This window comes from Falco rusticolus, chromosome Z (genome assembly GCF_015220075.1).
Source record: "Falco rusticolus isolate bFalRus1 chromosome Z, bFalRus1.pri, whole genome shotgun sequence".
Taxonomy (NCBI): domain Eukaryota; kingdom Metazoa; phylum Chordata; class Aves; order Falconiformes; family Falconidae; genus Falco; species Falco rusticolus.
The window spans coordinates 63063816-63072193 of record NC_051210.1 but is presented as its reverse complement, the minus strand read 5'-3'; positions in this window follow the sequence as shown (position 1 = coordinate 63072193).

Here is an 8378-nt window from a genome sequence, read left to right as displayed (position 1 = left end):
GTTGGATATCAGTGGTGATCTTTAAACTGGAAAGGAGCGTATAACTCTTTCTTAAACGCATTTATAAAGGCAAGGAAGTCCAAAATCACTGAGACAGTCTAGCACTGTCAGGTATGGAGTAACATACCTGGCTTCATATCCACCTTGTTTCAACACCAAGAGGTGAAGTGGGCCTGGAATCTAGTGCAAACCAACCACCACCTGTTTATTAAACAGGAAAGCTTTTTAATGGCAATGGGTGATAGGAAGGATGCCAAAATTTCTTCCAGCTTGCATCAGTTTAGGTTTATGCTCAATCAGCCTTTGCCTCTTTTTTATTTATTTTATTTTGTTTATAAAATTCCAGTTTCCTTACCAACAAATCTGTTGTTGAGTGAGAAAAACAACAGGGAATTATTCAGGCCTCCGTTCTTTGCTCCCATCAGGAGAAAAAAGAAGAGTTTAAAGCCAAACCTTAGTAGAATGATAACAACCCTTGACTTTGGATCTTCTCTCAGAACTCCCTATGGCCTATTCCAAGTCAAGAACTTTTCTCTCTCTCAGAAAAAAGAGCTTTAGGAAGCTTGTCTGTGGTTAGGTATCATAAAACTGATTGATGGTGCACAAATGGGAATTATTTGGTGATTTAAACCAGATCTTGCTGCTGAAAAGTTGGTAAGCTGATATACTAAAACTGTATTGCTGTATGTTAATATGATTCAGACCAGAACACCTGTATTTAAAGAGTGTATTTATTAAAGGAGTATTTAGGCTGGGTGTTGTATGTCAGTGATGTAGAGATAACAAACAGTATTTTTCTTCTAAAACCAGAGTATAGTAGCTTTTCTAATTAATTTGCCATGTTTTTAGAAGATGATGTGACATGCAAGACAAGCATACCTGACCCTAAATAGAAGTTACTGCTTAGTAGCGTCAGTCCCTGCGGTGCAGGCAAAGCAGGGAGTACTGAAATTGGGAAGAATTTAAATTCTGTGATGATTTAATTTTAGTTTGGTTTTGGTTTTGGTTTTATTACTGAATAAACTTTTTTCTCATTTACAGTACTAGTTTTGTGCTTCCCCCCCCCCCCCTCCACCGTGAAGAGTGTTCTTCTAAGAATCTCTAATCAAAAGGTGGAGGTTCTTCTGCTGCATAAGGATGCACCAGTTTGCAGATCTTTTCATACCTAGAGACCAAAGCAAAGGTAAGAATCCAGGCTGGGGCACTGGCTACATCCTGCAGCCCTTACTCAAGTCAAACTCCAGTCCACCATGTCACTATATTGTTCTGTAGTATAACAGAACCTGCGGGTCAAATTCAAATTTGAATGTCACAGACTGCACAAATAAATACCAAAATGCCAGCTCCTGTCCTATATCCTATAGATGTTCTACATTTATGACATGGTGTAACAGCTTTTAGTGAAGGGAGGGTGAGAGGGCAAACTAAAGGGAAAGCAATACAAGCAGGGTTTGCACAGCAGACAAGAGCCTTCTCACCTGCTTAGTTACTCTCAGCTGGCACAGTTATGTAGTATCTGTTACAACTTCAATCACTGTAGTTATAGGTTTAATTATGATTTGTTTGCATTGCTCACAATGTTCCAAACCTTCGGCTGGCCCTGCCAGAAGATGGATATTTTTGGCAAAAATTTCAGTATCTATGTGCAACTTTTTTCGAGCTTTTAATAAAATAATGAAGTAAGGATGAAATTAAATTGTCCTGCACGATCATTATTAAAAAAATCCTTAGAATGGCTACGATATGCATCAGTCTTGATTGTTCATTTTATTAATGCCTTGATACCCACATAGCTCCGGGACCCACACTGTAAGAGCTTCAGGCACACGGACAGGCGTCTGGTTGCTTGCACAGCCCCAGCGTGCTGGAAGGCTTGCTGGGCAAGCAGTGGTGAGAGGCGTGTGTGTACCAGACAGCAGGAGAGGAGCATGGTTGGTTCCATCTCAATCAGCTGGGGTTTGAGATCCCAGCTGTCTTCGCCTTCGCTGGGTGGCCTGTGCAAAGTCACAATGCCCTGACTGTTTCTGCTCATGCTTCCTCCTTCCTGACATGCTTACACTTCCCCGGCGCCCACCCTACCACAGGACGGGGGGCGTGTTACATTGCAGGTGGCACTTTTTGCTCTGAACCAAGTTCAGCCTTTTTACATTTGTTGGGCAAAGCTCTCGACTAGGGCTTGGGCTCCCCCCACTTCTTTCAGCTAAAACTTTACAGATTTTTTAAACAGTAATGCTGTGCTTTGGTATCCCACGTTCTAAAAGGGATACTAAAATGGTGTTAAACTTGTCTTGCTCTGTCCCACCTTTTTCTGTTTGGCTTGAATAGGGACAGCAAACCAGTTTCACTTGCAGGTTCTCACTGATGAGCACATCATGCTTCTTCTTTCCAGAACAGCAGTATTTTTTTCATCATTGCAATTGTTAGATTCACCTAATCATCCTTTTTTCACCCTTTTTACCACGAAAAATAACAATAAACCTGAAATGTGTCAAGAAATGTGTCTGTTCCTCTGTTGTCTCATCAGAGAATTGGGACACTGTGTTAGTCTTTAATACCAAAAGTCAGGAAGTATGTTAATTGATTTGGTGCTTTTAATGATCTCCTGGTTTTATTAATAGTTTTTCTCCATTTTTCATGTCTATGTCACAGGTATTTTAGCATCATTTTCTACACTTTTATATATTTATTGGGTCCTAGGACTATCATTTTATTAATGTGATAGGCACTGATGAAATAGAAATGTGGAACTTTGTGCGTGGTAGAGAACCAGGAGTGATACACAATACTGGCATAGAGATATTGTATATTTATTTAATTTTTGTTTTGATTCTGATAACATCTTGTAAAAATCAGCGCTAATGCAGTTCTCATGAAATCTGCAAATTATCTTGAGGCAAGTGTGGAGTAGCTGGGTGTTGAAAAAATGTACTGTAGAAACAACTCTAGACAAGTATAGTCTGTATTACTCAGGAAGTTGTAACATGTAAACACTTAACATGCATCTTTGAAATTTAATGATACATAAATTCCTAGTCTAAGCATCATCAGCACAAAGATATTCATTGGTGTGGGTGGAAGCATTTTGGAGATAGGGAGCTTGCTTCTTTTCCTCTGTGTGAAATACAGCACTAAAAATGCGGTGGGGATCTGGTCTCAGCTTGGAGAATTCCAGAAGGTCCTCAGCCTTGTCAAAGCTTGTCAATGTTTTTGTCCTGATGAGTCTGGCTGGAAAACAACAACTCTGTCTACAAAAAAAATCAAAATATCTTTTATTTCTATATTGGCAGCCGACAATTCCTTTCACATTTTAAAGAGAAAGTGTAAAATTTCACTTCCCAATAAAAGGAGAAAAGAGAAGTGGGACGACCCCACAGTGACCAATTCTGCAGAAGCGTTGGTATTTCCAGGCAGGGGGGGACGGAAGCGGGTCAGCCTTGCTGCCCCAGGGGGCCTTTGGCCCCGGCACCCACCTGTGAGGCCAGTGTGGGCAGCCAGAGCCCCTCTCCTCCAGCCCAGCCCAGGCAGCTCTTGACTATTTCTTTAAAGTGGAATTTCTCCATCAGGAAGGCAGGAAGGATAGAACATGGCTCTGTGGTCAGGATGTTTGCCAGGGAAGTGGGAACCCCCTTTGGTTTCTGATGCATCCAACCCATGCGGGGGCATCCCCTTCCTTCTCATCCTGCAACATCTGCCCTGGTGCGGGGATGCTGTTCACATTTCTGTGTTCTTGCTGTAGTCAAAATGGCGATATTCCTGGGAAACATTTGGTTTAATCAGCTGTTACTTTTAGATGGAAAACAGCATTCCTCAAAAATGTTTCCACCTGCTATGCTGAATGCATAGTCACTCCTGTGCACAACCCCATTCTTCTGAAACGACCATTCACAACACTTGTTATTTGTGAGACCTTCACCCTGGCCTGGTACCCTGTTATTGCAGTTGGGGAAAACAATAATGCAAAATTGAGGGGGCTGTTATGAATTATTTGAGCCCTTTAAGCTGCCAGTCATTTACAAATCAGGCCCTATAAACCCAAAGCTGCTACAAACACCAAGGCTGCCATCTAATCAAAAAAACAGTTGTTAAAAAATGTGGCATTTTGTCTTCGAACTTCTCAGAATTAGTAATGCTGACATGTCTGCCATCTTTACAGGAAGAGGAAACTTCCAACACTTGCCTGTGGACATTTTTATACAGATATAAAATGTTTATTTTGTTTCTTTTTAAAAAACGAAATTGAGACATAAAACAAATTACTATCATAATTTAAAATATTGCTGTCTTTAACAACGCAGAGCAAAGCCTGCTGATGCCTTGACTGTTCTGACAAAAGCACATCCAGCTAGGAGAAGAGTTCAAATGAAAAAGAGGATAGGAGAGGTGTCCCTTTTGATTCGACGCCAGCTTGTCAGGAATCCTTTCTCCCACCGAAGCAGCACTAGGGCTGAGTGGAGCATCACGGCTTGCAAGCCAGCCTGAAGCTGGGGGCTTTGCATGTGCAGGCTGGCCTCCTGCCCCCTCTGCTCCAGAAAGGTGCCCCTTGGGGGACCAAGGAGGGCTGTCAGAGTAACAGAGGCAGTTTAGCCTACTTTAAGAGTCTTTTTATGAAATTGCTTGGTAATTACTGAAAATATTCTGATTCAGAATTTACATTGTAATTGGATTTATCCAGAAAAATAATTTTGTATTTGATTCAACAAGGTTTGAATTGCAAAACAAGCTTTGCAACTATATTAATCAAGTTAGCTTGCTATGAGAATGACCACCGATTTTGCCACAGTGGGACTGTTACGTTGGTAGGCTAAAGCACCAAAATAAGCAGAAATGAGGTGCTTATTCTCTAGGGGCAAGTATATGGGCCAGTGTGTTTTCAATTCACCCTTGAAGGCCTACCCACTAAATGCTATAGGTGTAAGCCCTGTCGGAAGCTCTGTGCAGCTGAGGACAGGCTGGGAACGCTCCGCACATGGGTCCATGGAGCAGACAGCTGTTCTCTCCAGCTGCAGCTCAACTGCATGGGAAAGCTCATTTCAGACACAGCATCTGTAGGTTGGTGATGTGGCTCCTTCATTTACTGCCTTTTCAGAGGCTGACCAACAAGCCTGGGTCTCCATAACCCCATAGCCTGTGATCCACAACCAAAACTGAAACACATCTAGAGTGGGGATGCTTGCTTAGCTTACTTACGTTGCCTGGCCCCACGGACCCGACTGCTGCATGCTGCTGCCCTCCCACTGCCCCCCGCCAGGGCCAGGTGATGGCTGTGGCAGCCATTTCACCCTGTCCCAAGGGCTCTGTGCATCTTCCTTTGCGAGGTGCTTGGGAATGCACCCATCTGTGCCCACGGTGGGACAGGTCTGTTCCTGTGGTAGGAGGGTACGTAATACTCTGTCTTCTGACCGCATTATAAAGCAACGTTGGGGAGCTGAAGCCCACGAGTGCCCCAGTGTCCGGTTTCAGCTGGGATAGAGTTAATATTGTTCTCACAGCTGGTGCAGTGCTGTGTGTTGGATTTGGTGTGAGAACAGTGATGATGGCACACTGATGGTTTTAGTTGTTGCTGGGTGATGTTTATAGCAAGTCAAGGACTTTTCAGTTCCTTGGGCCCTGCCAATGAGAGGGCTGGAGGGGGATGGGAAACTGGGAGGGGACACAGCCAGGACAGGTGACCCAAGCTAGCCGAAGGGACATTCCATACCATATGACGTCATGCTGAGTATATAAACTGGGGGAAGAAGAAGGCAGGGGGGGACATTTGGCATTATGGTGTTTGTCTTCCCAAGTAACCATTACACATGATGGAGCCCGGCTTCCCTGGGGATGGCCGAACCCCTGCCTGCCCGTGGGGAGTGGTGAGTGAATTCCTTGCTTTGCTTTGCTTGTGTGCACAGCTTTGGCTTTACCTATTAAATTGTTCTTATCTCAACCCTGGAGTTTTGCATTCCTTTCCCATTCTCCTCCCCATCCCTCTGGGTGAGGGGCAGTGAGCGGCTTGGCTGCCAGCTGGGGTTAAACCACGAAACCCAGTAGGAAGTAACAGGTCCACAACTACTAAAAAACATCAGATAACAGTGCTCTAACATTATAATAATCCCTTATGTAAGCACTTGTGATGTAAAAGTTCACCAACAAGAAAAGGTATTTGCCAAGGTCCCATCCTGAACCCCCTAATTAAAGTAGTCCTGTTAATTTCATAATATTACTTGCCTAAATACATAACACTGTGAAAAAAGTGGTGTATTATTTAGCCCTAAACAAATCAGGCTATGCTAAGCAGATTGACAGGTAAGGACACCATTAAAAGATGAAAAGGGATCACAGAGTTTGTTTTGTTTTGAATATTAGTTTGATTATTCTTTACAAGGGTACTGAGTGGAAGACATTTACATTATGTTTTTATCAAAAGTAATCCAGCCCTCTCCTAACCTTCATTTTAGGAGGCTATATCAGTCAACTCATGGAAATGTCTTTGATTTGCCACTTCCTCTGTGAGCAATTGCTGTATGTCCCTGGCACACTCTGCTTGTGTCCCCCAGGCACGCCAGCCTGCTCACTTTCCCAAGTTCCTTCTGTGGTATAGATACACCTAAGAACATCTGGAAAGCTTCTCCTGCTGAACCTGACAACCTTCTGGAGACATCTGTGCTGCTTCAGGCTAAGCTGGATCAGCAGCAGCTAGAAAACAAAACCTCCTTCAGAAGCATCAGGTGCATTGGTGGCAATGTGAAATAAAAATCGGAGAGGGAGCGTGATCCCTTCTATTTAAATCATGGGCGCTGTTCTTCATAACTTTCTGCCTAAGGGTACATGTAAAAAAAGTTCAGGCAATATTTTTTCTGCAGAACCAGCTATAAGGCCTCAGTGCTGGGGTTAGAAATAGAGAGGTCAGCACTCAGTCCAACAGCAGAGTGCCTCCACAGGTACGGGTGAATTCTGCACTTATTTCAGCTGAATGCCAAGTCTTTGAAAACTGGATTTAAGATTGCTCATATAAGCATTTGCCAACAACTGTTAAAAACCGATCTGCACTCTGCTTTTTACCTTGTTTATCTGTACTCAGGTGTTTAGAGCTCTCAAGCCAGACAGGTCCTACATCCAGATACCTTTGCCAAAAATCATGCCTTGGAGAAAAAAATAGCGTTATTTTTTCCCTTTCCCAAACTTCTGCCTATCAGTTCAGTAAAGGGCAGGGATGTTACTAGCTGGTGACAGGACACTACCCTTCCTTTGCCACGCTGCTCGCAGGCTGCCACCTTCTACTAAACTCCCAAGGTATCATATTTTGAAAGTTGAAGTGCTTTTTTATGAAAGAGGTTTTAAAAAGATTTCTAATAGTTTATTCTAATTCAGTGAGAAACAGCGTATCAGCTCACTTGTTTCACTAAGGTATGAGCCTCAGAATCAACTTAAGTCATTGATACAGGACAAGAATACAAGCTTTGGTTTCTAAAGAAGCTGACAAATCAAGTATAAATTAATGGGAACAAAAGATATATTTACCTAATTTTCTTTCTTCTCAACTACATTCTGTAAGTGCTGGGGCTTTGTTTCATGCATTTTCTCTGGTAGTGAATACTGTCAAAGATGTGGTGATAAGAGAGTGAGGAACTCTCCCGCAGTGTATACCAGTGGTGCTTTTTTACATATACCAGGCGTATCATTTACTGAATGTAGGTTTTTAGACTAAAATATAAATTTGGGTATTTAAGGCAATATAAGTAAAAAGCCCTTCAAGGTAACTAAAGGACTCCTTTTTAATTATAGCTTTATTATGACAGGTTTATTAAAATAATTCTCAGCAAAATTTATTTCCTTCCAAGGAACAGAACACTGAATTAAAAGAAAAGTAATTCTGAATCATCTGCTAAGAAATTTAATCAGCAAGCATTGCATCTAATGAGTCCAGTTGCGGAGCTACCCAATTAATGTATCCTTGTTACGGTGGAGTTAGTCTGAATTAAATACATACTACCAAGGAGGAACTAGGTATTTAATCAGATCTATTAAGATACTAGTTGTTTTTTTTTAACGTATTACTTTCTAAAGCTGCTACATAATGATGAAAATATATCTGTCAGTAAAGACAAGAACCTGATATCAAAGACTGAGACATCTGTTTTACTACAAGTATCCAAACGGCAGCTAAGTTGTGTTAAACAATTACAAGGTAAATTTTCTTTGGTATTGTTTTATCCTAAGTAATTTTTTTAAAGACAAAACAAACAAGTGGATGAAACAAACGCTTGAACAAATGACTCCGACGAGCTAACAATGAAGAAATCTTACCAATTTAACATTGTTGAATGGGTTGAGTGGCAAAGCAGCTTGGAAACCAGAGTGAGAGAAACAGAAAATTTGAAAATGCTCTAAGCTTTAAA